The 25,176-nt window shown below is 49.5% G+C and overlaps 1 pseudogene across 1 annotated transcript; it reads left to right on the forward strand.

Moving 5' to 3' along the window:
• The first annotated feature begins 1,861 nt into the window (after positions 1–1,861).
• LOC149355436 (anaphase-promoting complex subunit 10 pseudogene) lies at positions 1,862–14,172 on the forward strand (annotated as a pseudogene). The gene is made up of 3 exons (XR_016289352.1): positions 1,862–2,132; positions 13,779–13,885; positions 13,973–14,172. The product of XR_016289352.1 is annotated as an anaphase-promoting complex subunit 10 pseudogene (transcript).
• Positions 14,173–25,176: the final 11,004 nt, after the last annotated feature.

The following is a 25,176-nucleotide window of genomic DNA, read 5'->3' on the forward strand; positions in this document are numbered from 1 at the left end:
AGATATGCCAAGAGTACCACGAGGGTTTCCCTTGATTCGTGCTAAATACCAGTGGTTAAAGGGAAGAAGACATAAGTTCCTGAAGTGCTTCGCCAACTTCATATGCGGGCAATCTGGCTCATGAATGCAGCCCGCCGAATGCATTTGTGCTTGAAAAGAAATGGTACGTGGGGCTGGAAGCAAAATGAAACCGCGTTGCGGCCCCAAGTCTAAACAGGAACGTGTGTCAGTGCATATTTGCCTAAATAATCAAAAAGATATGAAATTCTAAACCGGAGCTTAGCGAAGGGTTTCATTTCAAATTTTGGTATGTCTAAAGAAACCCTAAATGGGTACATATTCACACGATATTGTGGAAGTTTCTGCTGCGTTTTCTTGAAGCGTTCGAAGGCGCACAGAATAATAGATATTGGCAGATTCAGCGCGCCGACATTGCTTGTGGCTGCACGGACTTGAGCGCGCCAAACTAACGGTTAGCCCTGGAACGCATTAGGCGTACAGTATTCAAAATCCGCCCATATGCTGGGACAGGGACGCCGGAAGTATATTTTCAGTGGGAGGGGGGGCTCGATCGAGTGATCGGCAGCTGAGAAACGCATAAGAATGTACGACGTGCTTCAATAAAACAAATTGGGGTTTAACCTCCCGGAGTGACCCATGGGCTACGAGGGAGGCCGCAGCGGAGGCTTCCATATTAATTTATACCACCTGGCCTTCTTCACCGTGCGCACCGACATCGCACAGTACATCGCACACAGTATCGAACCCGTGACCTTGGGATCAGCAGACGAACGACAAAACCACTGAGCCGCCGTGGGCAGTGCTCTTCAGTTGTGCTCACTGTGGAGTTGAAAGGGTAAACGTTAAGGAAGTAGGTAATTTCCTTGCATTGCGAAATTTTGACGAGCTCATATGATCGTTTGTGAACATCACAGACACTTAGCGAAATGGTGAAAATATCAAGCATACAATTTCCCGTCGCTTGTGCTCAGCAGTAACGAAACACGAAGGAAGCACGGAGTGCGATCTCTGTTTACGAAAGGTGGTAATCTGCAGCTGCCAGTTACTGCAAATAAGATCAACTTATGCAAAAAAAAAAACGAAAAAGAAATGTCGATTCGTCGTTGCGAAGTGCTTCATTTGTGGCTAAGAACGCCATTTCAACCTTTGTACTTCAGCTTTGAAGCTTATATCAGCTCATTAAAAAAGGCAGGCCACCGAAACCACCATGTTGTGCTCTAAACAGCAATGCTAATCATAAAAATGCGAGCCGGCCGTGCCCAAACAACATACGAGCTTCGTATCCTATAGGATATTCTTTTCTGCGCCGAATTGGCCGCAGCGGTGAACTAGCAAGATGCGCTCGGTTCCCATTCCAGAGGTCGTGAGTACGAATCCTGCTATATTCATGCCCGGCAATTCCTGTTTCGTTTACAGCCAGAGTCATGCACGCAGCCGCCCAGGCAAATCAAAGATCAGGACTGGAGTGACGGGCAGTCCTGAATGGCTGTTTGAAGAAAGCCCATGTGTGAATATCCCGCTTCTTCAGTGATTGGGTTTCCACGACGACCGCACTCGTCCTCACGAACGAAATGACATGCGTGAAAATCCTTACGCATCGCTCTTTTCTTTGTTAGCGTTACGCGCAGCGAACGAAGGCGAATCGGTTGTGGAGCGGACGGCTCTCGCTTCGCGAAACGCCGCCATGTTCTACACTGCGAGGGGGGAAGGCTGGGGACCGCTAGGGATCTAGGGCGACGTCGTTTTAGACTAGCGAAAATTCTGCCGCTTTTTCGTCATTTCTCAGGATGAGTGAACTAACCCACGTTTTGTGCGACCAGCAGAAAGGTTTGTCGGCGCCATCGAGAACGGAAGGCTCTTCGTGCACTCGAAAACGCGTCGTCATCGTCAACGGCTTGGCGGCGACCAGCGCCGATCACGCGTGCGCTGAACTGACGAACTGGTTGAGACGGCGACAAGCGGCTCGCAGCCGACACGCTAATACAGCGGGCGACAACGAGGCTTTGTTCGGAGGCTGGAAGACGGAATACTGTTGCCGAAAGCAGCGCGCTGCGACGTTCGCCTTTCATTCCTGCTCGGCGGTGCCCCACGCTTTGCAATTGAGTGGATAGGTGAGCAGAACTCGTGACATTTTTGCATGTCTGCGTAGACTTTAGACGAGCCCATGGAAACATCGTAGTTCTTTCGGAGTCTGCACGTTGAAAACGTTAGAATCCTGTATCACTATCACCATCCTGTTTTTTGACACTTGCATAAAGTGCCAGTTTTGTGTAACAAAGTATGCAGCAGTTATACCTGCTCTCGGTATGGGGCACAAACTTGGAGGCTAATGAAGAGACGAAATTGAGGTGAGGGCAGCCCCGCGGTGGCTCAGTGGTTATGATGCTCGTCTGGTGACGCGAACGACACGCGTTCGATCCCGGCGTCGGCGGTCCAATTACGATGAAGGCGAAATTCTAGAGGCCCGTGTACTGTGCGATGTCAGTGCATGTCAACGATCCTAAGGTAGTTGAAATTTCCAGAGCCGTTCACTACGGCGTCCCTCATAGCCCGAGTCGCTTTGGGACGTTAAACCCACATAAACCAAACCAACGAGTTGAGGATAGCGCAACGAACTATGGCAGGAAAAATTATAAGCGTAAGGTTTGACCGTAAAAGAGCACAGTGGGTCAGGGAAGAAACGCGATTTTAGTGATATCCTAGTCGATATCGAAAACAGAAATGGGCAAGGGCAGGCCATGTCTTACGAAGGCAAGGTAACCGTTGGACCTTCAGGTGACGGAGTGGAATCCAAGAGAGGGCAAGCGTGGCAGGGGGCTGCGGAGTGTGTGTTTGGGGGATGAGATTAGGGAGTCTGCACGGTAAGATGGCCGCAGATGGGAGAGTGCCTCCAGTGGACGTAGTTAAGGTGATAATGGGCTTCTTCGATTATCCGCCTCTGGCAGCCCGCGGGTTGCTTGCGGGCTGCCCGAGCGCGCTCGATTTTCTCGGGTTGCTCCGCCCACTTCCGGTGACTGCCCGGAACGCGTTCGTTTTTCTCTGGCTGGGCGGTTTCGGGCTGCCAGCCGGCGGCCAGACTCGCCAGGAGAATTTTGTGCTGGCAGCGCTCGGGCAGCTAGCAGACGACAGAGAGGTGTATGGTAACGGGAAGCTCGCGCGGCCATTTTTATAAGGTCTAGAAGGACCGCGGTTCTTCATGCGATGTTTTGCGCGATGCAGGCGCTTGTTTCGACTAGGCCACGGTGCATATCGACTGTGTCGCCTGCAATGGAACCTTTTGCGGTAGTTCTCGCTGTTTATTGATATGTTTTGCGTGCGTTTGCGCGATCATATTTCGATCGTCTCACCACCTCGCAAACCCAATTGCTCGCTTCATATTACGATCGGATACTTCTGATTCACAAAATATTTCGGCTGTTAATTTCGTGCGCCCGGTGGATATCGCGATGGTGTTCGAGGCCTTTCACGAGAGCAGCCGGATTCCAGTTCCGAGTACGCGTTCAGACGCGCGCATATATGCATGTGCTGAACGTGTTTTACGAAGTGTTGGTTGAGCCCGATACGGGATCGAGCGTATGGTCTTCATTGCGTTTGGCGCAGTGCAAAAGTGGATATGCTTTGAAAAACGCTTGACTGAAACATGTCCTTTATTAAAAGCCCTCACGAGCACATTGCTCGAAACATCTCTGCGGGCGTATATGTGGCCACACAGAATTGTCGCGCCGACCAAGTGCTGATTCTGTCGTCGCCAACTGTTGTACAGCTTCATGCTCGGGCCTTCTGCCACATATGCTCAAAATATCTGAGAAGTACCGCAGGCATGCACCTCCTCGCGTTTGGCTCATTAAAAAAAAAATAGATAAAAATGAGCTCTAGCGCTGCACGCGGAACGTGAGGCGCCGACATTCAGGGCTTTATTGTAGCGCCTTTCTTTCCAGTGCCAGTTCTCTGTTATAAAGCTGTACTATTACAGAAACGATACGCAGCTAAATTTATACAGTGCACCCGCTTGTTCTAGGTGGACGTTCAACAAGCTGATATGCGCTTTTGCCGAGATTATGCGTTCCTTGCCCGAAGCAAAAGCCGGCGGCCGACAGACTACAGTTGAACGAACGTATCCCGATTCTTTTCTGCTTACAGCTTACAGGAAGCAGGTTACGAGCGTAGAAATCGCAACGACCACAGAAGAGTCCACCAGGGTCGATCGTCGGCGGTCACACTTACTGCGTAGTAAGCAAACACGCAATAATCCGAGAGTACGGCTTGTCTTTTGATAAACAACGCACGGGCAGTTTTTCCGTCCTATGTGGTGTCGACTGAAACACGTTAGATTGCGATTGCTCATCGCATGCTTTTGACGATTTCTTGAAGCTTACACAGTGCACCGAAGGCACACGCTCGCGTTGTCGTTGCCGATGTATACGAGTGCGAGCTTGATCAGCTGCATGTTCTGCAGTCTGCGGCACGCAGCCCTCAATAACTGCAAGTCGTTGTTTTCGATACCAAGCAGCCTATTTCTACCGTACGCGTGCGTAGCAATGAGACGCAGAACGCGAAGCTAGAGTGAGCATCTGCCCTCCGTGATCCGCGCGTTGCTTGCCGCCGTGATTGCCGGCCGGCTGGTTCCGGTGGCCGCCAGCCCACGTGACCATGATGCGTTTTCCTGTCAGAGACGAACTTGCGGGCCGCTAGCGGGCTGCCTGAGTACAGTGAACTAGAAAATATTCTAGTTCACTGTAGCCCGAGCGCGGTTAATCGAAGAAGCATACTGATTGATGGCGGTGAAAGCCATCTTGGGCTCATTCCTCATTGGCGTCCTAGAACCCTCTTCGCAGCGCCGCCCTTCCTCCTCCACTCCCGTCCTCTTTTTTTCGCCCTTCTCCTCCTTTTTTCTTTCACGGCTGTTGCGCTCTTAGGTCTATTCCTGCGGCGAGTCTGCCTCCGCGCCCCGCCGCCGCGAATCTGCGCGTCTTCTGGACCACGCGGTCTGTGTTCTGTAATATTTTTCATGTTTTATAGTTTAATTTCTTTATTATTTTGTTTCTTTTCATAGTTGTATTTTTTTATTTCTCTAATATTTTTCGTGTCTTATGATCTAATTTCTTTATATTTTTGTTTCTTTTCATACTCGCAATTTTTTCATTTGTTTTATTCGACTCACGAAACCCGTGCGTTCACTAGATCGGCCTTTATTCATGCTCAAACCGTGTTCGTGGCGGAATGGCAGCGACTACCCTTGAAGTGCCAAAGGCCCTGCTTCGATTCCCTGCCTCAATAAAGTTTTTAAGGTGAAAGCCTTTAATGCCTCATAACGTCGTTAGCAGCCGTGTCGGCAGATGTGTCCGCGTTTTGACGGGTGTCTACCACTGCCTGGCAGCGCTACAACACGCTGTCGCGTTCCACTCCTAAAGGCGAAGCTTAAGCGTCATTAATTAGCAGTTAATTGGTATTTTTCATTTGTTTTATTTGCCTCACGATACCCGTGCGTTCTCTAGATGTGCCTTTATGCATGCTCAAACCGTGTTCGTGGCGGAATGGCAGCGACTACCCTTGAATTGCCAAACGCCCTAGTTCGATTCCCAGTCTTAATAAAGTTTTTTTTTTCTTCGCCGGAACTCGAACACACTTGCTAGCATTCCCTACTCACGACAGTATGAGCCATTAAAGGCTTTCGCCTTAATAAAGCGATTCTGCTCGTATTTTCTTTCACAGCTGTTATGCTCCTGGCGAGCTTCTAGGGCGGCCGGCTCGCGATTTTCGCGTTGCCCTTCGAGCCATTTGTGTGGCCGGCACGTTCCTAGCGCAAAGAAGGCGACTGCGCACGTACTTAAAATGACGTTAAAGGGTGATTCACACGACGGTCCGTTCGCCCGCGGCCGGCGCAGTACGTGTTCATGCGTCACCACATTGAGAGGCGCGCTGTCGGCCCGCGGCCTGGTCAGCGCGCCTCTCAATGTGCTGACGCATGAACACGTAGGTGGTGGGGGAAACGTTTATTGCCAATGATGTAAATCGTGGGGGCCTACATGGCACTTGGATGCCTCCTCAATGTGAGGAGGAGGCACCCTTACAACGCGAAGGATAGCCCCTGGAGCGCAATCCTTCGGTGAGCGCTGGAGATGATCCGGCGCTGGTCTTCAGCGGACGAGCTGGTTAGAAGAGACTCCCAGTAAGACTCCGCCGCGGTTGGTGTTGGGGGATGAGGGAAGGTGGGGCATGTGAGGAGGGTGTGTAAGAAGTCTCCTGGTTTGCTGCAAAGTTTGCATGATGACGGGAATTGGTCTGGGTATCGGGCATGCAGCGGTATTGGGTATGGAGTAGTCCGGGTTTGTATTTGTCGCCAATGCGCAGCCTGAGCAATAGCCAGGGACGGAGCGGGGGGTGCGTATTCCCTTCGTTTGTCTCGGTAATACGAGAGAATATCACGGAAGGAGAGCAGGTAGTGCGCGGTCCGCGGGCAAACGGACCGTCGTGTGAATCGCCCTTTAACGCCATTTTAAGTACGTGCGCAGTCGCCTTCTTTGCGCGAGGAACGTGCCGGCCACTCAAATGGCTCGAAGGGCAACGCGCCTAGAAGCTCGCTAGGAGCAGAACAGCTGTGAAAGCAAATACGAGCAGAATCGCTTTATTAAGGCGAAAGCCTTTAATGCCTCATACTGTCGTGAGCAGGGAATGCTAGCAAGCGCGTTCGAGTTCCGGGGAAAAAAAAAAAAACTTCATTGAGACTGGGAATCGAACCAGGGCCTTTGGCACTTCAAGGGTAGTCGCTGCCATTCCGCCACGAACACGGTTTGAGCATGAATAAAGGCAGATCTAGTGAACGCACGGGTTTCGTGAGTCAAATAAAACAAATTAAAAAATTGCGAATATGAAAAGAAACAAAAATATAAAGAAATTAGATCATAAAACACGAAAAATATTAGAGAAAAGGCACATCTAGTGAACGCACGGGTTTGGTGAGTGAAAGAAAAGAAATAAAAAAATGCAACTATGAAAAGAAACAAAATAATAAAGAAATTAAACTATAAAACATGATAAATATTACAGAACACAGACCGCGTGGTCTAGAAGACGCGCAGATTCGCGGCGGCGGGGCGCGGAGGCTGACTCGCCGGAGGAATGGACCGAAGAGCTCAACAGCCGTGAAAGAAAAAAAGAGGAGAATGGAGAAAAAAGAGGAGGGGAGCGGACGAGGAGGGGTGGGCGCTGCGAAGAGGGTTCTGGGACGCCAACGAGGAATGAACCGAATTTGGCTCTTGTCAGTTTTAAAACGTTAAATATTTGCGCCAGTGTGTTTATTCCGAACGAAAGCTTAATTCCTTCTGGAACAAGTTCAACCCTAGCAGAAAAACGTATTTTATTCATGCGGTGGCCAAAATAATTCGCGCTTCGAGAATACTCAGAGTCGTTTCTTAAAACATTCTTGCTATAGCTTTCAAACATTATTTTTAACTCCTGAACAAATTTTTTACCTAATTTAATTTTTGATCAGTTGGACAATTTAATCAAAATGTTTCTTCCAAAGTTTGGTAATCGCTGCCGTAGTGCGTGCTATCAGGCTGAAAGGCCACCTAGCCACAAAAAAAGAAAAAAAAAACTTCTCTTGTTGGTGTGACACGATGGGAGTCGTTTCCACACGTTCACGGTGAACTTCTGAATTAACTTCTGAGGCATAGGCAGTTATGTGCTGCATTTTCATGACTACCCGATTATGAGTCATCACTGCTTAGAGCGTGAAGGTATATTCATGATGTCTGTTGTGCTTTGAGTCTCTTCGCTGAAATATCAGGAGAAAGCGTTTCGACGTGAATAGCGGTTGTGACGATGTGGCAGCTGTCGGATACAAATTAACACCTCCACTGACCGCTACACAGAATTTCTTCATAACAAAAGGTAGCCGACTTTTGAAGCTTCTTGAAAACTAAGTAAGCAAAAGATAGACACCAGATGAAATTATGACCTATGAATTTGAATGCATGTGGTTTTGTTTGATATGGCGAAAAACGTTTTCGTTTACTGTTGTGACTGGTCAGCGGAGTAGTGCAGGATGCCGTGGACCATGGCCCTTTATTTCCAAGTGATGTTTTCAAAACATCACTTGGAAATAAAGGAAATAAGGGGGCACGCCACCGCATCGGGGGGGCACGCCACCGCATCGGAACTCGTCATGCAATCGCCCTTTCTTCACCTACTGCAGGCTATCCTGATATGGCTTCCCGCCACTTCAAGTATCAGCGCCGAAAGCTCAGGCTTTTTCGCGACGCATGACGCCACCGTGTCCTCCTGGCTGCCTGCCGACAACGACTTCTTCGACAACGACCACCCTGACCTGCATCCGCTGCTTCCAGCGGTGGACCAGCCTGTCATCTGGCAACCGGGCACGAACACAGGAACCCGCCACCTACATAAGCCGCTGTATCGCTGGGGCCATTTGGGGCACGCCACCGCATCGGAACTCGTCATGCAATCGCCCTTTCTTCACCTACTGCAGGCTATCCTGATATGGCTTCCCGCCACTTCAAGTATCAGCGCCGAAAGCTCAGGCTTTTTCGCGACGCATGACGCCACCGTGTCCTCCTGGCTGCCTGCCGACAACGACTTCTTCGACAACGACCACCCTGACCTGCATCCGCTGCTTCCAGCGGTGGACCAGCCTGTCATCTGGCAACCGGGCACGAACACAGGAACCCGCCACCTACATAAGCCGCTGTATCGCTGGGGCCATTTGGGGCACGCCACCGCATCGGAACTCGTCATGCAATCGCCCTTTCTTCACCTACTGCAGGCTATCCTGATATGGCTTCCCGCCACTTCAAGTATCAGCGCCGAAAGCTCAGGCTTTTTCGCGACGCATGACGCCACCGTGTCCTCCTGGCTGCCTGCCGACAACGACTTCTTCGACAACGACCACCCTGACCTGCATCCGCTGCTTCCAGCGGTGGACCAGCCTGTCATCTGGCAACCGGGCACGAACACAGGAACCCGCCACCTACATAAGCCGCTGTATCGCTGGGGCCATTTGGGGCACGCCACCGCATCGGAACTCGTCATGCAATCGCCCTTTCTTCACCTACTGCAGGTTAGTTATCTACCCTGTGCCGCTTCCTACCGCTCTAGTGACCCATTCTTGCTAGCGGTGTCGTGCCCCATTGACGCCATTGACTGTTGCAAAAGGTTGCTGTATATTGCTTGCCCCTTCTGCCTCAACGTCCACCTGACTTGTCTCCTGCTCATATTATCTGGAGACGTCGAATTGAACCCAGGCCCGACCGAAAGCAAAGCTCCGCCGTCTCTAGAATCAATTTACGAAGCTATATCACGCATTGAATCCTCTCAGAGCACTGTAATTGCAGAGCTTGCCTTGATCCGTTCTGCTCAAACAAACATTGAAGACTCGGTCCGCCGTCTTTCAGCGCGGGTCGAAACACTGGAAAAAACAGTCGAATCTAATCCGGAAAATGTAGCTGCACCTATAAATAACACCGACTTGGACAGACTTTCTTCACACGTAAAAGCATTAACAAACAAGTGCGACGACGCTGAAAACCGCTTGCGCCGCTCGAATTTATTGTTTCTCGGTCTTCAGGATGAGCCCAGCGAAAGTTGGGCACAGTCTGAAGCACATATTATTTCCTTCTGCTCAGAACACCTAGACATTACTATAGATAGCCAAGACATCGAACGCGCGCATCGACTGGGCCGTTTCCATACAGACAAAAACCGCCCAATAATTGTTAAACTGGCACATTTTAAAGATAAATCAAGAATTCTTGTTGCAGGGCATAAACTTAAAGATACCTCATTCTCAGTTCGTGAGGACTATTCCGCGAAAGTTCGACAAGCGAGGAAAAAACTTTTTTCTTACGGCCAACAAAGCAACGCCTCATTTAAGATCCGCTTCGACAAATTACTTATCGGCAAAAGACAGTTCACTTTCAACGCTGAAACGGATTCCATTGTAGAACTTAAACCATAGCGATTAGCCAAGGCACCATGTCTCCCGTTCCTACCGCAGGTTCAACCATCCAAACGCTTGCGTCCTACCGCAACTTATCAGAAAGCTTCTGTCCTGATGACCAACATACGCAGTTACCTGCCAAAAAAAGAAATAGTTGAAACCGTCCTTGAAGATCATAACACTGACATTGCAGTATTTACCGAATCTTGGCTAACACCTGATATTCAAGACGCAGAACTGCTGCAAGACAACCGGTCCTTTCATTTCTACAGGCGAGATAGAATAGGTCGCAGGGGAGGGGGCATTCTTGCTCTTGTCAAATCTAACATTCCATCCGCTCTAATCGAGATTAATTGCCGCAGCGAAATAATATGTCTTAAAATCTGTCTTCCGTCTCGTACCAACCTAGTTATTGCATGCTATCGAGCACCTGACACAGATCAATCTTTCATTACGGACCTTCACTGTGTGCTTCAAGACCTGCATTCTCGACTTCCCCACGCCAATTTTATACTCTGTGGCGATTTCAACTACCCGGATATCGACTGGGAAGCTTTGACAGCATCGTCTCGCCAATCTAAAGACTTCCTTGAACTCGTCCTTACATTCAACCTCTTCCAAGCAGTTCATGAGCCAACACGGGGCTCAAACATCCTTGACCTCATTCTTGTCTCCAGTCCAGAATTAATCCAATCACTTTCGCAACCTAGTGGACTCAGTGATCACAGTCTCTTGTTTTTCGACCTAACCATTGAACTTTCCGCCCACCAACCTTCCGTCAAATACATCCGCGATTATCGTAATGCCGACTTAGCCAGTGTGAACTCCGACCTCGAACAATTTTTCGCTGCTTTCCTCCTATCCATGCCTACGAGATCCGTTAATGAAAACTGGTGCCTTTTTAAGCACAAACTCTTGTCGCTCATTGACGCTTACGTACCACTCATATGCATCCGCGGCGACGCCACTAAGCCTTGGTTTTCGAATGCTTTGCGCAAATTATCGCGGAAGAAAAAACGCCTCTTCCGTAATGCCAAAAATTCTACATCATCTGTGAAATGGAACAAATACTTCGCCAGTCTTCGCGAATACACCCAGTTATTACGGTCGTCTAAAAGAAAATTCTACAATCATGATCTCCTAGACATAATGCGCTCTAACCCAAAGAAATTCTGGAATCTGATAACGCCCAACAAAAACAGCTCATACAACATTTCTTTGAAAAGACAAGATGGCACACACGTTCCGCTTTCAGAACGCTCTGATACTATGAATTCCTACTTCACCTCAGTCTTCACCCACGAACCACCGGACAACATGATTACTTTACCGCAACTTAATCTTGATTCAATGCCACCTGTTACCATCACATCTGAGGGAATTTTTAAGCTCATTGAAAATCTCAAGCCGTCTACTTCCCCAGGACCCGACAACATACCTGCCAAGATCCTCAAAGGAACCAAAGAACTGTCTAGCCAAATCCTACAGCTCATTTTCGACCAATCTCTAAAGACCGGCCAAATTCCGGACGATTGGAAAACAAGCAAAGTTGTGCCCGTTTTTAAGACCGGTGACCGCTCTGACCCCTCGAATTATCGTCCTATTTCATTAACATGCATCTCGTGTAAACTCTTTGAGCATATACTGTACTCCAATATTGCAGATCACCTCGATAAAAACTCTTTTTTCTTTCCCAAACAGCACGGTTTCAGGGCAGGCTTCTCATGTGAAACTCAACTCTTCGAATTCACAACTGATCTTCATCTAAGTCTAGATTCTTTATTTCAAACAGACGCCATTTACCTAGATTTCTCTAAAGCATTTGATCGCGTTCCTCACCAACGCCTCATCTGTAAACTCACATGCCTGTCACTCGACCCTCTAGTCTTTTCCTGGATTCGCTGCTTCTTGACTAATCGCTCGCAGTTCACCGTCATCGCTAATCACGCATCTGCAACTACCGTAGTTATCTCCGGTGTACCCCAGGGTTCCGTCCTTGCTCCACTTCTCTTCCTAATCTTCATCAACGACCTTCCATCTGGAATCTCGTCATCTGTTCGTCTTTTTGCGGATGATTGCGTCATTTATCGCCGAATATCTGATAACACTGACCAGGAATTATTACAGGATGACCTAAATAAAATACAGAAATGGTGCTCCGACTGGCTCATGCAGCTTAATATTTCGAAATGTAAATGCATGCACATATCACGCAAACGTTCCATTACTAATTTCCAGTACTCCCTGAACTCTGTGGCGCTGTCAGTAACGAATTCTTACAGGTACCTTGGCGTCGAAATAACGAACAAATTAACATGGTCAGACCACATTATCAAACTTTGCGCAAGCACTTCCAGAGCACTTGGCTTTATCCGAAGATCACTATCAATGTCCCCCCCACCAATCAGACAACAAGCATACGAAACATTCATTCGCGCTAAAATGGAATATGCCTCAGCAATATGGAACCCTCACCAGGCCTACTTAATACAACTGCTCGAAGCTATCCAGAATCGGGCAGCGCGCTTCATAACGTCGCAGTATTCGTCTCGACACAGCGTTACCAACCTAAAATCGTCTCTCGGCCTTGAACCATTAGCATTCCGCAGAAAAGTATCAATTCTTTGTCTTTTCCACAAACTATACCTTAAATTCCCTGCACTACGCCAAACTTTGTTATCTGCTCCCTTACGCTCATCTCGCCGATTATTCAACTCCCTCAGCATTCAGCGGTTGCATGGTTCATCCAACGCTTTCAACAAATCTTTTCTTCCCATCGCCATAGAGGAATGGAACAATCTTCCTGAAACCGTTGTCATCGAAACTAATCCCACCAGATTTAGGCAGCTAATAACAGACCACTTGATCCAACCATAGCTACTTCCCTCGCGATGCTCTGAGTGCAATTTGAACTGCTTGTGTTATTGCGACACCCCCCCCCAAGTGTTTTCCCACTTATTTCATTTCCGTACTTTTTAATGTGTAATTTATATACTACTGCTTTGCCATATATATTCTGTTCTATTTGAATCAACTGACGCTAATTTCACGTCAAATTTGTTATTCTTGTTATTTTTGTTTTTTTGTTATGCTTTTCTATGCTTACATGCTTTTGTATGACTGTTTCACATCACTGTCTTCCCCCCCCCTTATGTAATGTCCCAGACGGGATCTTTAAGGGTTCAATAAATGATGATGATGATGATGAACATGTATCCTACTAACGAAGCGATACCGTCAAGCGATGGTGCGCAAAGAGGTAATTGCCTGCATTCAGTTAAATTCTGTGTTATTCGGTGAATTGACGGCGTTTTTAAGTTTTAAATAAATTTTGTGGTTACGGTACTATTTCTGGTAACGGTTGAAAAAATCACTAGCGTTGAAGGGTACGTGTTGCGCATGGATTAAGAAGTACTGTTCCAGATTAAGTTGTCCTTTGCCGGGGAGAGCCGCAGAAGCGAACACGAGCCATCCAGAATCATCGCCTTCTTATCTTATCGCTTACAAGGCTGAATACTGAGTGCCCGCGGACAGGTCGCGTTGCCGTTTTGCGCGCTGTCGTTGTGCCGTGGTTTGAGTTGTGTCATGTATTTTCGCACTGCGGCCGTAAGCAACCCATTTCATCCTGTCACGGTACCGGTATCCGCCCTGCAATCAAGGGCTTCCGAACCGCATGTAGGGCAAATCTACTCACTCGTGTGATCCTGACTTTACAGTGCTCGCGTTTAAGGCGGGCGCTGGGGAGGGTAGGAACTTCCTCCTGGTTAACCCTTTCCTTCCTCCTCTCTTGTCTTATTAGGACCATGGACGCTTCCTCTGCACCAGACCCCTCGAGTTTGGAGAGGCAGGGCGATGTCCGCGAAGTGGGAGCCCAGGCTGTGTGGTCGCTCTCGTCCTGCAAGCCTGGTAAGCTATGAGGCGCCTCCCGACCGTCACGAGCGGCGAATCCTGGCTGCCGATTGTGATGCATCTTGTCAACGCACTTTTTCGCAGGATTGGGCGTCGATCAGCTGCTAGACAAACGCCTTGATACATACTGGCAATCGGACGGGGACCTACCGCACGAAGTCAATATACAGTTTCACCGCAAAACGGCAATACAGGCGATCTATGTCTACGTCGACTACAATCGCGACGAGAGCTGCACACCTAAAAGGTACTACTTGGCTTTTGTCACTCTCAGCGGCATATAACTAGTTCATGCTGTTCTACAGAACGCAGAAAAAGCCGCCGCGCTGTCTCAGCGGCGATGGCACTCGCCTGCTGACCCGAAAGACGCGGTTTCGATACCTGCCGAGGCGATCGCATTTCGATAGAGGCGAAATTCTAGAGACCGGTGTACTGTGCGATATCAGTGCACGTTAAAGAACTGCAGGTGGTAGAAATTTCTGAAGCCTGTCACTACCGCGTCCCTCATAGACTAAGGCGCTTTAGGACGTTATGCCCCCATAAGCCATAAACCAGAATGCAGATTTTTTTTTCCGTACGACGTGGGCGTCGAGATGGGTCACGTGTTGCCGGGCTGTTTGGTGTCAAAGTCATGTTTGCCACGTCTGTTTTGCGCCCTCAAGGGCTCTAATCCAGGAGTGCGCTTGCGTTTCGTCGTCATCGACTTCGAGTCCAAACGCGACGCCGCTCTGAATAATCATTGCAATGCGCCGCTTCACTAACAAAGGTGTAGTGCACGACAGCGCCTCATCGAGACTGTGTTTTCTTCTCGAATTACTGCGCCTCTGCGTTGCATGCCATATCGGTGCCTGGAATCATATCCAGGGGAAGAAAAGCCTCTATGCGCTGATATTCAGGCTAGCACCTCCAGGTAAGGATGGACGCTCCACAATGCAAGAGGTGTGCAGTTCGGTGAACGCTCATGTGGCGCGGAAATTTTCGAACCAGGTTCCAGCTACCTTAATGCTGCCGCATCCTACAATGTCTGTCGGCATAATTTTTGGAAGGAAACTGCTCGGGGTCTGGCATCCGCATTCAGCGTGGTCGAAGGTGCTCGGCCGCGACGTGCGGTGACAGAGCTGCGTGCACTTGCTCTCAAGGCTCTCCACTGGCGTGAAAATAAGTCTTTTTACGCAATGTTTAGATAGGGGAGCATGCGTACAACTGTACAAGAGACGATTCGTCCGACAGTGTCTGGAAATGGAAAGAAAATGTTTACCGCTTTGGGTGGGGTGCGATTTATATATGAAACCGTAATGTCTCCGTAATGTCTGCTGTCCCTGTATTTATTTGGCCCACCGCGGTGGCTCAGTCGTTTTGACGTTCGGCTGCTGATATCGAGGTCGCGCTATGGAATCCCGCGGCCGCATTTCGCTCGAGTAGGAATTGAAATCCGGCCGTGTGCTGTTCATGTCAATCCATGTTGAAGAAGCCAGGCGGTAGAAATTATTCGGGAGCCCTCCACTACGGCATCTCGCGATGATCACGTGCAGCTGCGGGACGTGAGGCACCACATATTATTCCACTGTTGAAGCAGTTCAGTGGCGTAGTCGTGTCCGGCTCCTCGTGACCTCTTGGTCACGAAGCACGATCAGCTGGAGTTGTGTTGTTTGCTTCCCTCGCTCTGTCAATCCATCTCATCAGGTGATTTACCCATGTCGCGTTGGTTTACACCTTTCCCGGGACCAAGGCCTTTTCTAATGAATCCTGCCCTCTCATTGTGTGGCCAGAGTACTGGTGCTTTACCTTCAGGATTTCAGGTTGCAAGGAACGCTTAGGGGTTGAGAGGTGGATGAGGGACCTGCTGTGATATGAAAGCAGCCAGCATTTACTTCAATCAGGGGAAGCGCAGAGGATCTTTTTTCAGGTTGTGCTACACGAACATACTCAGAAACAAAAGGTTCAACAGCTGCCCTCGAAGCCCAATTGTTTGCAGGGTAGCGAACGGACATGGTTTTTCTTCTTAGCCTTTTCCACAAATTTCAGTGTGTCAATTTCTTCGCTGCAGTACCAAGGAATTAACTATTCAGTAGCAGCACACTTGTTTAACCCTATAATAGCCGGGAATATGAAAGATTTTCGAATTTACACCCTTTGGCCTTTTGGTCTACTGCCTTTACCTCCCATATTGATTCATCCATTCACCGTACGCGACTTGCGAACGTTGCTGGTTCGTATCCCTCCGGCAACATATGCTCTTTTATTCTACTTTGTACTAAGTTATCGTTCGTGTTGATGATTATGCTATAAATTTCGCACTTTGATCAAAGCCACCATTTAAAAAAATTCCTATGCTTTGCTTAATTTGACTGATTATTATTTTATTGCACGATGTCGTTGCGTTTGTCTATTTTCGCACCATGGGTTCTCCGGAAAGCAACAGACAAGGTCGAAAGGAACAGCGTACTTAAAAACGAAAAATCTCTGCCTCTTCCGTAACCAAGAGTAGAATAAGCATGACATGTTTACGGGCATAACACGAAGCGTACGCGGACACGACGAGACGCAGCCCTGACAAGAATGTATGTGCAGCGGGTTCGAAACTGATTAAAATGCGTAGAGGTGAAAGCGTTTTCCGCACCACTTTGCCCATGTGATGCTAGTGACGTCACCACTGGATTACGTCACACATAACTGATGACGAAGTAATGAAAAATTAGTAATTAGTGACTAATTACTGATTAATGACTAAATACCAATTAATTGCTAATTAATTACTCTTAAGCTTCGCCTTTAGGAGTGGAACGCGACAGCGTGTTGTAGCGCTGCCAGGCAGTCCACGGAACGCCACCACCCGTTCGGTGCGATGCCTTGCCCTTTGAACGCGACACTTTTTGAGGAAAGGAAATTACGCAGTAATTCTCTGTCATCTCAGTGCACACCCGAACTGCACCGTACAGGAACGGCGGAACGCTACCACCCGTTCGGCGCGATGCCTTCACCTTTGAACGCAACGCTTTTTGAGGAAAGGAAATGACGCAGTAATTCTGTCATCTCGGTGGACACCCGAACCGCACCGTACAGGAAGGGAGGAACGCCACCACCCGTTCGACGCGAAGCTACCGGCGCTTGTATGCCGGTCCTGTAGGAGGGCTTAGAGAGTCTCGTTAAATCTTGTACGGTGCCCGGATGTGTGGAATTCAGTGCCCGGATGTTGGCTCTCGGTCTAGGCATGACGTCACCATACTGCCGACAACGGGAGCTAAAAGCATTTCATGCTTAAAACGAAAATTTTTGGGTATGACGGACGCAGCAGTGGACGGCTCTAGGTTAGTTCAGACCACCTGGTCTTTAACGACATCGCACAACACACTGGCGTTTGTGCATTTCATCCGCATGGAAATGCGGCCGTCGCGGCCAAGATTTCATCCCGCGATCTTGGGATCTGTAGCCGAGAGTCAAAGCCATTGATCTAGCGCTGTGCGCTCAACATAATTAACGAAAAAGGGGGTTGCAGGAAGGATGAACAGAAGCCAAAGGTGCACTGTTAGACTTTAACGGCGATAGCCATTTTACAGAGCCCGCCCAGAGCTGGGCTCCAGTCTAACCCGACACGGCTGGCGCGACGCCCGAGCTATGGCCCAAGATAGGCTTGAACTGTGAAGCAGATGAGTAAGATAAGACGGAACTAACAAGAATGCGATAGTGGGGGCCAGAATTAGCGCTACACAAGACTCGCCTGGCAAGGCTGCGAAGCTACCGGGCAGTTTAAGATAAGAAAAAGCGGATAGCTGGAGCCAAACCTAGCGCGATCCCAGTGCCAATACGCGGCAGATGTTAGAGGCATGGAATGGTGCTGTGATGAGGTTGCGATGTTTCAGGAAAGAGGATTACGTGGGTTCTTATTTTTATTAGTGCTATGGCCGACGAAGGAGCTTTCGACCGCCGGCACGCATGGCGGCGTGAGTCGTCGCCGCCGCAGAGGACGCCCTGTCGAGCGCGCTGCCGAGTGGGAAGTCGATCGGTGCCGGAACCAGACTGTGCATCGGCGTCGTACGAAGAGTGCCCATGAAACATTTCAGGAATGTGTGCCAGTAAGATGCCTTGTGGTTCTAGTTGAGTTAGTTCATTCTCAGGTCTTCACAATTCTCGTCCATTTTGTGTCGTATTTGTGTGCGCGAAAAAGTTTTGTGAAACGTGCGCTGTGGGCTCGCGTGAAGGCGCAACCTCGCTGACCTGTCAGCGCAATTCAACCGGGGCCATCTTCAGCCGTACGTGGACAACCCGCAAGTGCTTGTGGGCGACTTTAGCATAGAAGCGACGCATGAAGACTCTGTAGAACGAAGGAGCGACTTCAGCCGGCCGCTTGTTTCGGACGCAGCAGATCCAACGACAAAGAAGACATGTATTGACTTTCACTCGCAGCGTACATGGAGCCGATTAGGTCGCACTTCAGCGACCATAAGGCCGTACTTATGGGCTGTTAAAAGCAGCGAAGATAGAAGGTACAGAATACCGACTATCTTTTTGTACGTTCTTACCACAGTACAGCGCGCCTGTTTTTTTTTGTTTTTTTATTGTAACCGTTCTGCGCTGTGTATACGGAAAGCAGCAATGCAGCATAGCACAGCGCGCAGGAAACCGGATTTCGGCGGAAATTTATGCCCTAATCAACGAAGGTTCCCAGTGCCTTCCTTTATTCGGAAATGAGGCAATTGTACGTGCAACTGAAGACCAGTGGCTGATATCCGAATTCAACAGCGTGAAAGTCCCAGAGTTTCGACCGTTCCTCGTGGTGAAGCGACAACTGCTGTATTAATTGGCGTGCACAGGTCTCTATAAAGGGGGGACGAAATTCATGGTAGTCCCTTTCTGGGTAGAAGAGGACAATTGAGGGTAAAACTGCCGCCCTCATGTTAGGACACCTACTGGCTGCCCTCTTTTGTGCACGCCTGTGGCTGTGTTGCGCCTCTTTCTCACCCAAGTGTGTCCCCACGCGCTTTGACGCACGACCCAAACTGTGCGACGAATAACGCCCCTGAATAGCGAGAGGAAAACTCGCCGAGTTTATTGACACCGTTCGCTGGCAACTCCGCGGCCCAGCTGCACGCCATATCGTGCGCAAGTCAATCGCAAAGGTAAAAAATGCGCTATAAAAATATAACTTAGAATTTCGCACCAAACTTTGACCGAAATGTGACTGCATACGTTCCCAATTATTTCACGACCCGCGCATAAAGGACAAATGCACCGCGCATCTTCCTCGCGTACTACATTGTCTCTGCCACGTGTCGCCTCTATCGGTGCTTAGCAGAGATGGCGCCAACAGCGAGAGGCGTTGTATGCGCATTTCGGAGAAACTTAGCGGACGACGTTCGTGCTGGCGTGAGCTCTCGGCGCACGCGCCTATTCTCATTGGTTCTGGAGGCCGATGCCGTGATAAGGCGTAGATATACCACCCGGTCTGCGGTCCCACTATACTCGGTTGAACGTGACTGCCGCAATGTCGCGCTGAAGCCGTATTGTCTCTCACACGCGTCGCACACATGATTAAACCCATCCGCTGCAAATAGTCGGCATTGGCAGCCTTGTTGATAAGCCGCTGCCTCGCTGTTACATTCAATGCGTCGCGGACGTGCCTTCGGGATTGCTTAGGTGCGCTGCCTGTGCAGCTTGCCATTCTCGGTGGCGCCTTTGTTCGGACTACGTCCCTCGCCAATACACACTGCGGCTCACAGTTGCCTTCGCGTGCTGCAGTGTTTTTGTGGTTAGGCGATGGCGTTAAACATGGTAACTGCGTGCTGTTTAAGCTTGCCATTAATGTTCCGTTCGCGCAACCCACCTTCGCGCCTTGGGTGCGCGCAGCCCACAGCACACGCTGCGTCCCGGCGCGTTTGTTTCCTGCAGCCGTTGGTGTTCTTCAGACAGGACGCACTCGGGTGGAATTGTCCGTTTTCATTTATTCACCCCACACTACGTACGGAGTCGATCACACTTGTCTAGAGCGCTCGAGCGGTGTGCTGGGCAGCAAATTAAGTTAAATCTTACCGCAGCTGCTTTGCTGGGGGTACTGTGCTGGTGCTGTGTGGTGCACATGTCTATTAGGCTTCTCGCCAGCGCAAGTATCATCAGTGAAAGTCAATGCCTACTTTAGAATTTCACTTTATTTCCACCGGACGGCACCGCTCGAGCGCTCTGGACAAGTGCGATCGACACTGTATTTCATCCTCGGTTCTCTTGCTCAGCAGAGCACGCACGGAAGCATGAAGACTAGACACAGAGCAATGCAATGCACCTCGTCGCTAGAAGTTCTCTCCTCCAATGCTGTGGAATCTGCTCCGGTCTACTTACGCCTCCGTTGTCTCCGCTACTCACGTCACATGCGGCCTCTTCAGTTCGCCCTGTCGCACTCCTGCGTAGCTGTTATGCCCAAGAGTGCAGTACGGTTCAGGTGGTCGCTGCGTGATCTCCAGTCAGGCCACTCCTCTGCCCCCCCCCCCCCCCCTCCTGACACTCCTCCGCAACTGCGCGGAATGCTCCACATTCGTACCACGAACGCATCTTATTCGCAAAAGAGGGCGGCCGCGGTAGCTCAGAATTATCTGCCTTGATAATGATAGACCTTGATGACATTCTGTACTGATTTAAGCTCCTTAAAGCGATTCGTTTCTGCACCCGTGTCGTGTTTTGATACCTTATCTTCTCAATCCGGCTATTCTTGCATTATCTTGCTCAAGGTCAAGCATAATTGACTGCTCGGAAGAATTGTTACGCCGTTACTAATCGCAAAAAGGGAAGAATGAATTCCTGGAGGTCAGCGCTACCTGTACACAAACCGCTACCTGGTGTGCTTGGTTGCCCCAGGTATTGTTCGTCAACCTGTGTCCGGCGAGGTATGCCTGATACCGTGAGCGCAATGCGCAGTTTTAACAATGAATATAAGGGAGAGAGAAACCACGATGTTCGTTGTACTGAAGACAGTACTATCGTACTGCGTGTGTGTGTAGTAGTAGCGAGACCGAGACAGTGAAACAGGCTGCGCAACAGAACCTCATCTTCAGACATCTTGTATTGCGCTTAACAACCTGACGGCAAAGAGGAGCGCCGGTCGAGCCAACACTGCTGCTCTGCCTTCGTAGTGCAAAACGTGGCTCGCGAGGCCGCGGCGTATAGCAGCGCACGGACACTCGCTGGCGTTGATGCAGCGGTTTGTCTCACGATGCTTCCGCGACCACATCTGCGAACAGAAATAAAGGGAAGTGGGCAGAAACGCCACACCTGAACCGCGCATAAATGGTATACCGTCTCGGCAACTGACAGGCGCCGAAACAGCGCGAAGAAGAGAGGGTGGTGGTCATTCTTGCCGGGACATAAGGAAACTCAAACGAATCCGCAGTCGCGTCCAGTGCATTGTGGTCGGTAAATAAGAGCACGATTAATTTTACCAGCCGAGGTTTAGTTTTAGACATTTTATTTGCACTGTCTTCCCTAGCTTGCCAACTAAGCCGCTTGTGCCGACCCGTCCCTGGTCCTGCATGCCATACGAAACCAGCAGCCTACGAGACCTCGCCCTGCTCCGTAATTTATTGCCAACATCAGTTTAGCTCAACCGTGACGCCGACTAGATCGTGGGCCACGCGTAGTATACGAGACCAGCAGTGCAGCGGCTCTGGTAAGGAGCTCGATACCGAGTGCGTGTGGCAGAACGTCGGACACCCCCTCATGCTAAATTATTTTAACAGCTTTCACGAATGACAAGGAAGCGATTCTTGGTTTCAACGAGAACAGCGGTCACTACACCCGCAGCTTATTTTGTTGATTGCATTTGTCGACGGCAGTCACATGAGGCACCACTAATGCGCATGAATTATGAGCATCGGCAATATAAGCCAGCGCACTGAGCTGCAATCCAGGGTTGGGTATCCGAGACAGGAAATAAGTGGTTCTGCTAGCGTTCGTAGGACATTCTTGCTTGCATTAAGTAGCCGACGTATTGATCACTCTTCGCAGCCGTAGCTTTGGAATTAAGCTAAGAAATGGAAGAACTGAGGTAAGCTACAAAATGAGCGGCTGGCTTTTCCCGAATGGTTTCGTTTCTTTAGCCTGAAATGAAAGCAGACTTCAATAATGCCATCGCTGGCTGTAAGAAAGGCCATAATGAGCTATTTATTAAACTTGTGATACTGTACCGAAATTCCATGCTGGTTAAACGCTGTCCAATGTTTCCAACGGCCTTAACCCCGAAGGGTCTCTGTTCATAACTCGCTGCTTTTTCTGAGCGAATGCTGCTCTTAGCAGTGACTTATTTGTGTCAGGAGAATGTAGCGTCTTTGGGGGGAAAAAATTATGGGACCGCATAATTAGATACCTTAAGATGGAAACTCGAAAGCTGTGTGTGCTGGTCCCATTGCGCACGGATTGAAATTTATGAATAAGACGACATCCAAAGCACAGAGCGAGAGACTGGCAGAGTAGTATTGATGCAATGGCAATGGCGCAGAAGTCTAATGGCGTGGCTGGTGAAGCTGATCTTCACGCGTCATGGTGGATTCGAAATTCGCTTGCGGCCACGAAGTTCTCATTTATTAGAGCGAGAGCACTCGTACGCTCACTAACCATAACCATGAATCTTGTCCTCCGATCTTACAGTTCTGAGACGTTGCGTAGCAATTGCGACACCACTTCAATTTTCTTGTGTGCCAAATATAAATAAATATATACACAAACACAAGATATCGCCGCGACTGGGATTTGAACCCGCGGCGGCGAGAACAGATCAGCTTGGCTGTCCCGTGCACTGGAGCAGTATTCTATCGCTTCAGCCGATCACGCCTCGTGTGAAACTGCAACATACTCTCACGCTGTGCATTGCACATCGTGGTCTTCATCAGGTTCCACATGCGGCGCGAACCGATCATATCAGCTGAACCTCGCCAGGGCTTAACCCAACGTTACTAGATTACCTCGTCAGTTTGCAAACTCCACTGCAGTTCGGCGGCCAAACGTGGCCCCATTCGGCTCCCTCTCGTGAGGTGGCGCTTTCGACGCTGTTGGCCCGCTCCGGCCGGTCTCTCGCCACACGAACTATTATCGCTATGAGACGAGCGCGCCGTGTTTCACGCCACTTTACGACGGTAATTCCTGTTTAACGAAGATATTTCCAAGATAGTGCACAAATATTATTCTGAATGTGCAACTACAGTGGCATTCAGGCTGCGCGAACGGTCCTGTGCGGCAGAGGTACGATCGGAATTTCTGAATCAGTAGCTATTTCGATGAGACATCTGGTTCTTGGTCGGGTATATTTTTTTGTTTCATTTACTTCCCAACAAACTAAATGACTCTTTGGTTACGGCGGGCCACGACACGGTAAATGAGTCGCATGTTGCCGAAAATATCGAAACCTAAGGCCAAGTACCATCGGTTTGAAGCAAGACAGTCAACGATGCTTACGTGCTTTTTAAAGGGAGATGCGCGACTACCACCGTGAAACTTCGACGTTATTAAGGTCATAAAACGCGACAAATTACGGAAATAGCACAGGTCAGAAAGAAAGAAGTTTATTCAATTCATATAGGAAAAAAAAACATTACATCTTAGGGAGCCACTTTTAATAGGGCAAACAGTGACAAGAGACGTGCTTTCACAAGAGAGAAGAGACATGCTAGAGAAAAAGTGCATTCTTGTAGCGATAACATAGTTCAGTGTCTGACAAGGGAATGCCGACACGTGCTCAGCACAACCCAAGCCAGCAAGGCTGCACTTCTCTAGCGCTTCTAGCACTTTCCAGAAAATGTTTGCAGCCTTAGCGATGGTCAGTGTGAATTGCGGTCGCACATTACGTAGAACGCTGGTCTTGCCTTGGTTTCGGAGCAGACAGGTCGACAGCTCGGCCCCACCGACTCACGGACGCATAGCTCGGGTGCACCGACGCTGTTGCGCTTGTGTGCAACGCCGCACGAGCTGCGTCGCTCGAAACGCACTGATATAAATCTGGCAGGGACACACAGGAGCTGCGATCAACTTGCAGCGCAGTTTAACCCAACAAAGGAACGCTTGGCACAAAAACGCTTCGCTGTACTCTGTACGTTGACGTGGTCAGCGCGGCTACTCTGCCGAGAAGCCAGTCAAACAGCGACGAGAGCGCCCCCGCTCGGCGGTACAGGCAAGGACGACATCCGCGGCGTCGGAGTTTTGCAAACTGAAAAAGTAATCTAGTAACGTTGGCTTAACCTCAGCTTAATATTGTCGCCAGGCGTACTGACGTCTGAGCCAAGCAAAGCCATGAACAAAGCAGGCAAAACACATGCTTTCGCACACCTACGCGGTTTAACTAGGTTAAAACCGTGCCATTTTTTTATTTGTCATGTACTCCGCCCACCTAGCACTCCGACTTCCCTTGCTGCGCTAGCCTTCTCCGTCCTCGCCCAAGTGGTGGCGGAAGACAGCCGTGAGGATACCGGCGCACCGACGTAAACCGCCTGCACCTAGAGTGGATCGCGCAACCAGTATTGCCTCGCGGGATGTTAGCGAACGAGGCTGCCAGTTAAGAAAGGGATACGGCGTTTCCTGTGGTAGCGTGGTGCTACGTAAGCTACAGTTGGCGCTGAGCTCCCTTTGCGCCCAGTTCCCGCCAGGGTGGGCGTCATGAAAGAAGGCACGGTATCTCCACTTGTATTCTCAGCGCGTTCGCACCAGGTATTCGCAGAATTGGACTTAGAAGACTTAGGGATGGAATCTAATGGAGAGCACCTGGGAGTATCTTCTGGTTTGATGACTACATTCCCCTGCCAAGATATCGTACATAAACAACTCAGACTAATGATCAAAATGAACAAAACTATAGTAATGCGCAACACACTGAGAAGAAACAAGCAGTTCACGATAAGTTGAGAAGATTCGGATGTGGTAAGGGAGTACATATTGCCGCGAATCTTTGTAATGTTTTGTAGTGTTTGTTTGTTCGTGCTTCAAGGCTGCCGACGCGCCGCTTTATCGCTCCATTTGTGACGCAAGACGCGCCTAGACTTATCTAGATTGATCTCATCCAGACGGAGCCGATTCTACTTTGCGCCAGAATGTTCTAGTAACTTCCCAAGCTTTATCTCGAATGTTCGCTATCAGCTTTAAAAAGAGCACAGCCGACAGCGGCGGGATTCTGTGCGACGACCGCCGAGCACGCTAGTTGCTATATACGCCGCCGCCGAGTGATTCAGTTCTTTGCGGGCGCAAGTCAGCCGAAATAAAAATTCCGTTTTGAAGACATTCTCGCTGTGTTTCTGTTCGCCGGACTGTATAGTCACCACTAC

Source organism: Amblyomma mixtum, chromosome 3 (assembly GCF_055824585.1).
Source record: "Amblyomma mixtum isolate Tamu chromosome 3, ASM5582458v1, whole genome shotgun sequence".
NCBI classification, from domain to species: domain Eukaryota; kingdom Metazoa; phylum Arthropoda; class Arachnida; order Ixodida; family Ixodidae; genus Amblyomma; species Amblyomma mixtum.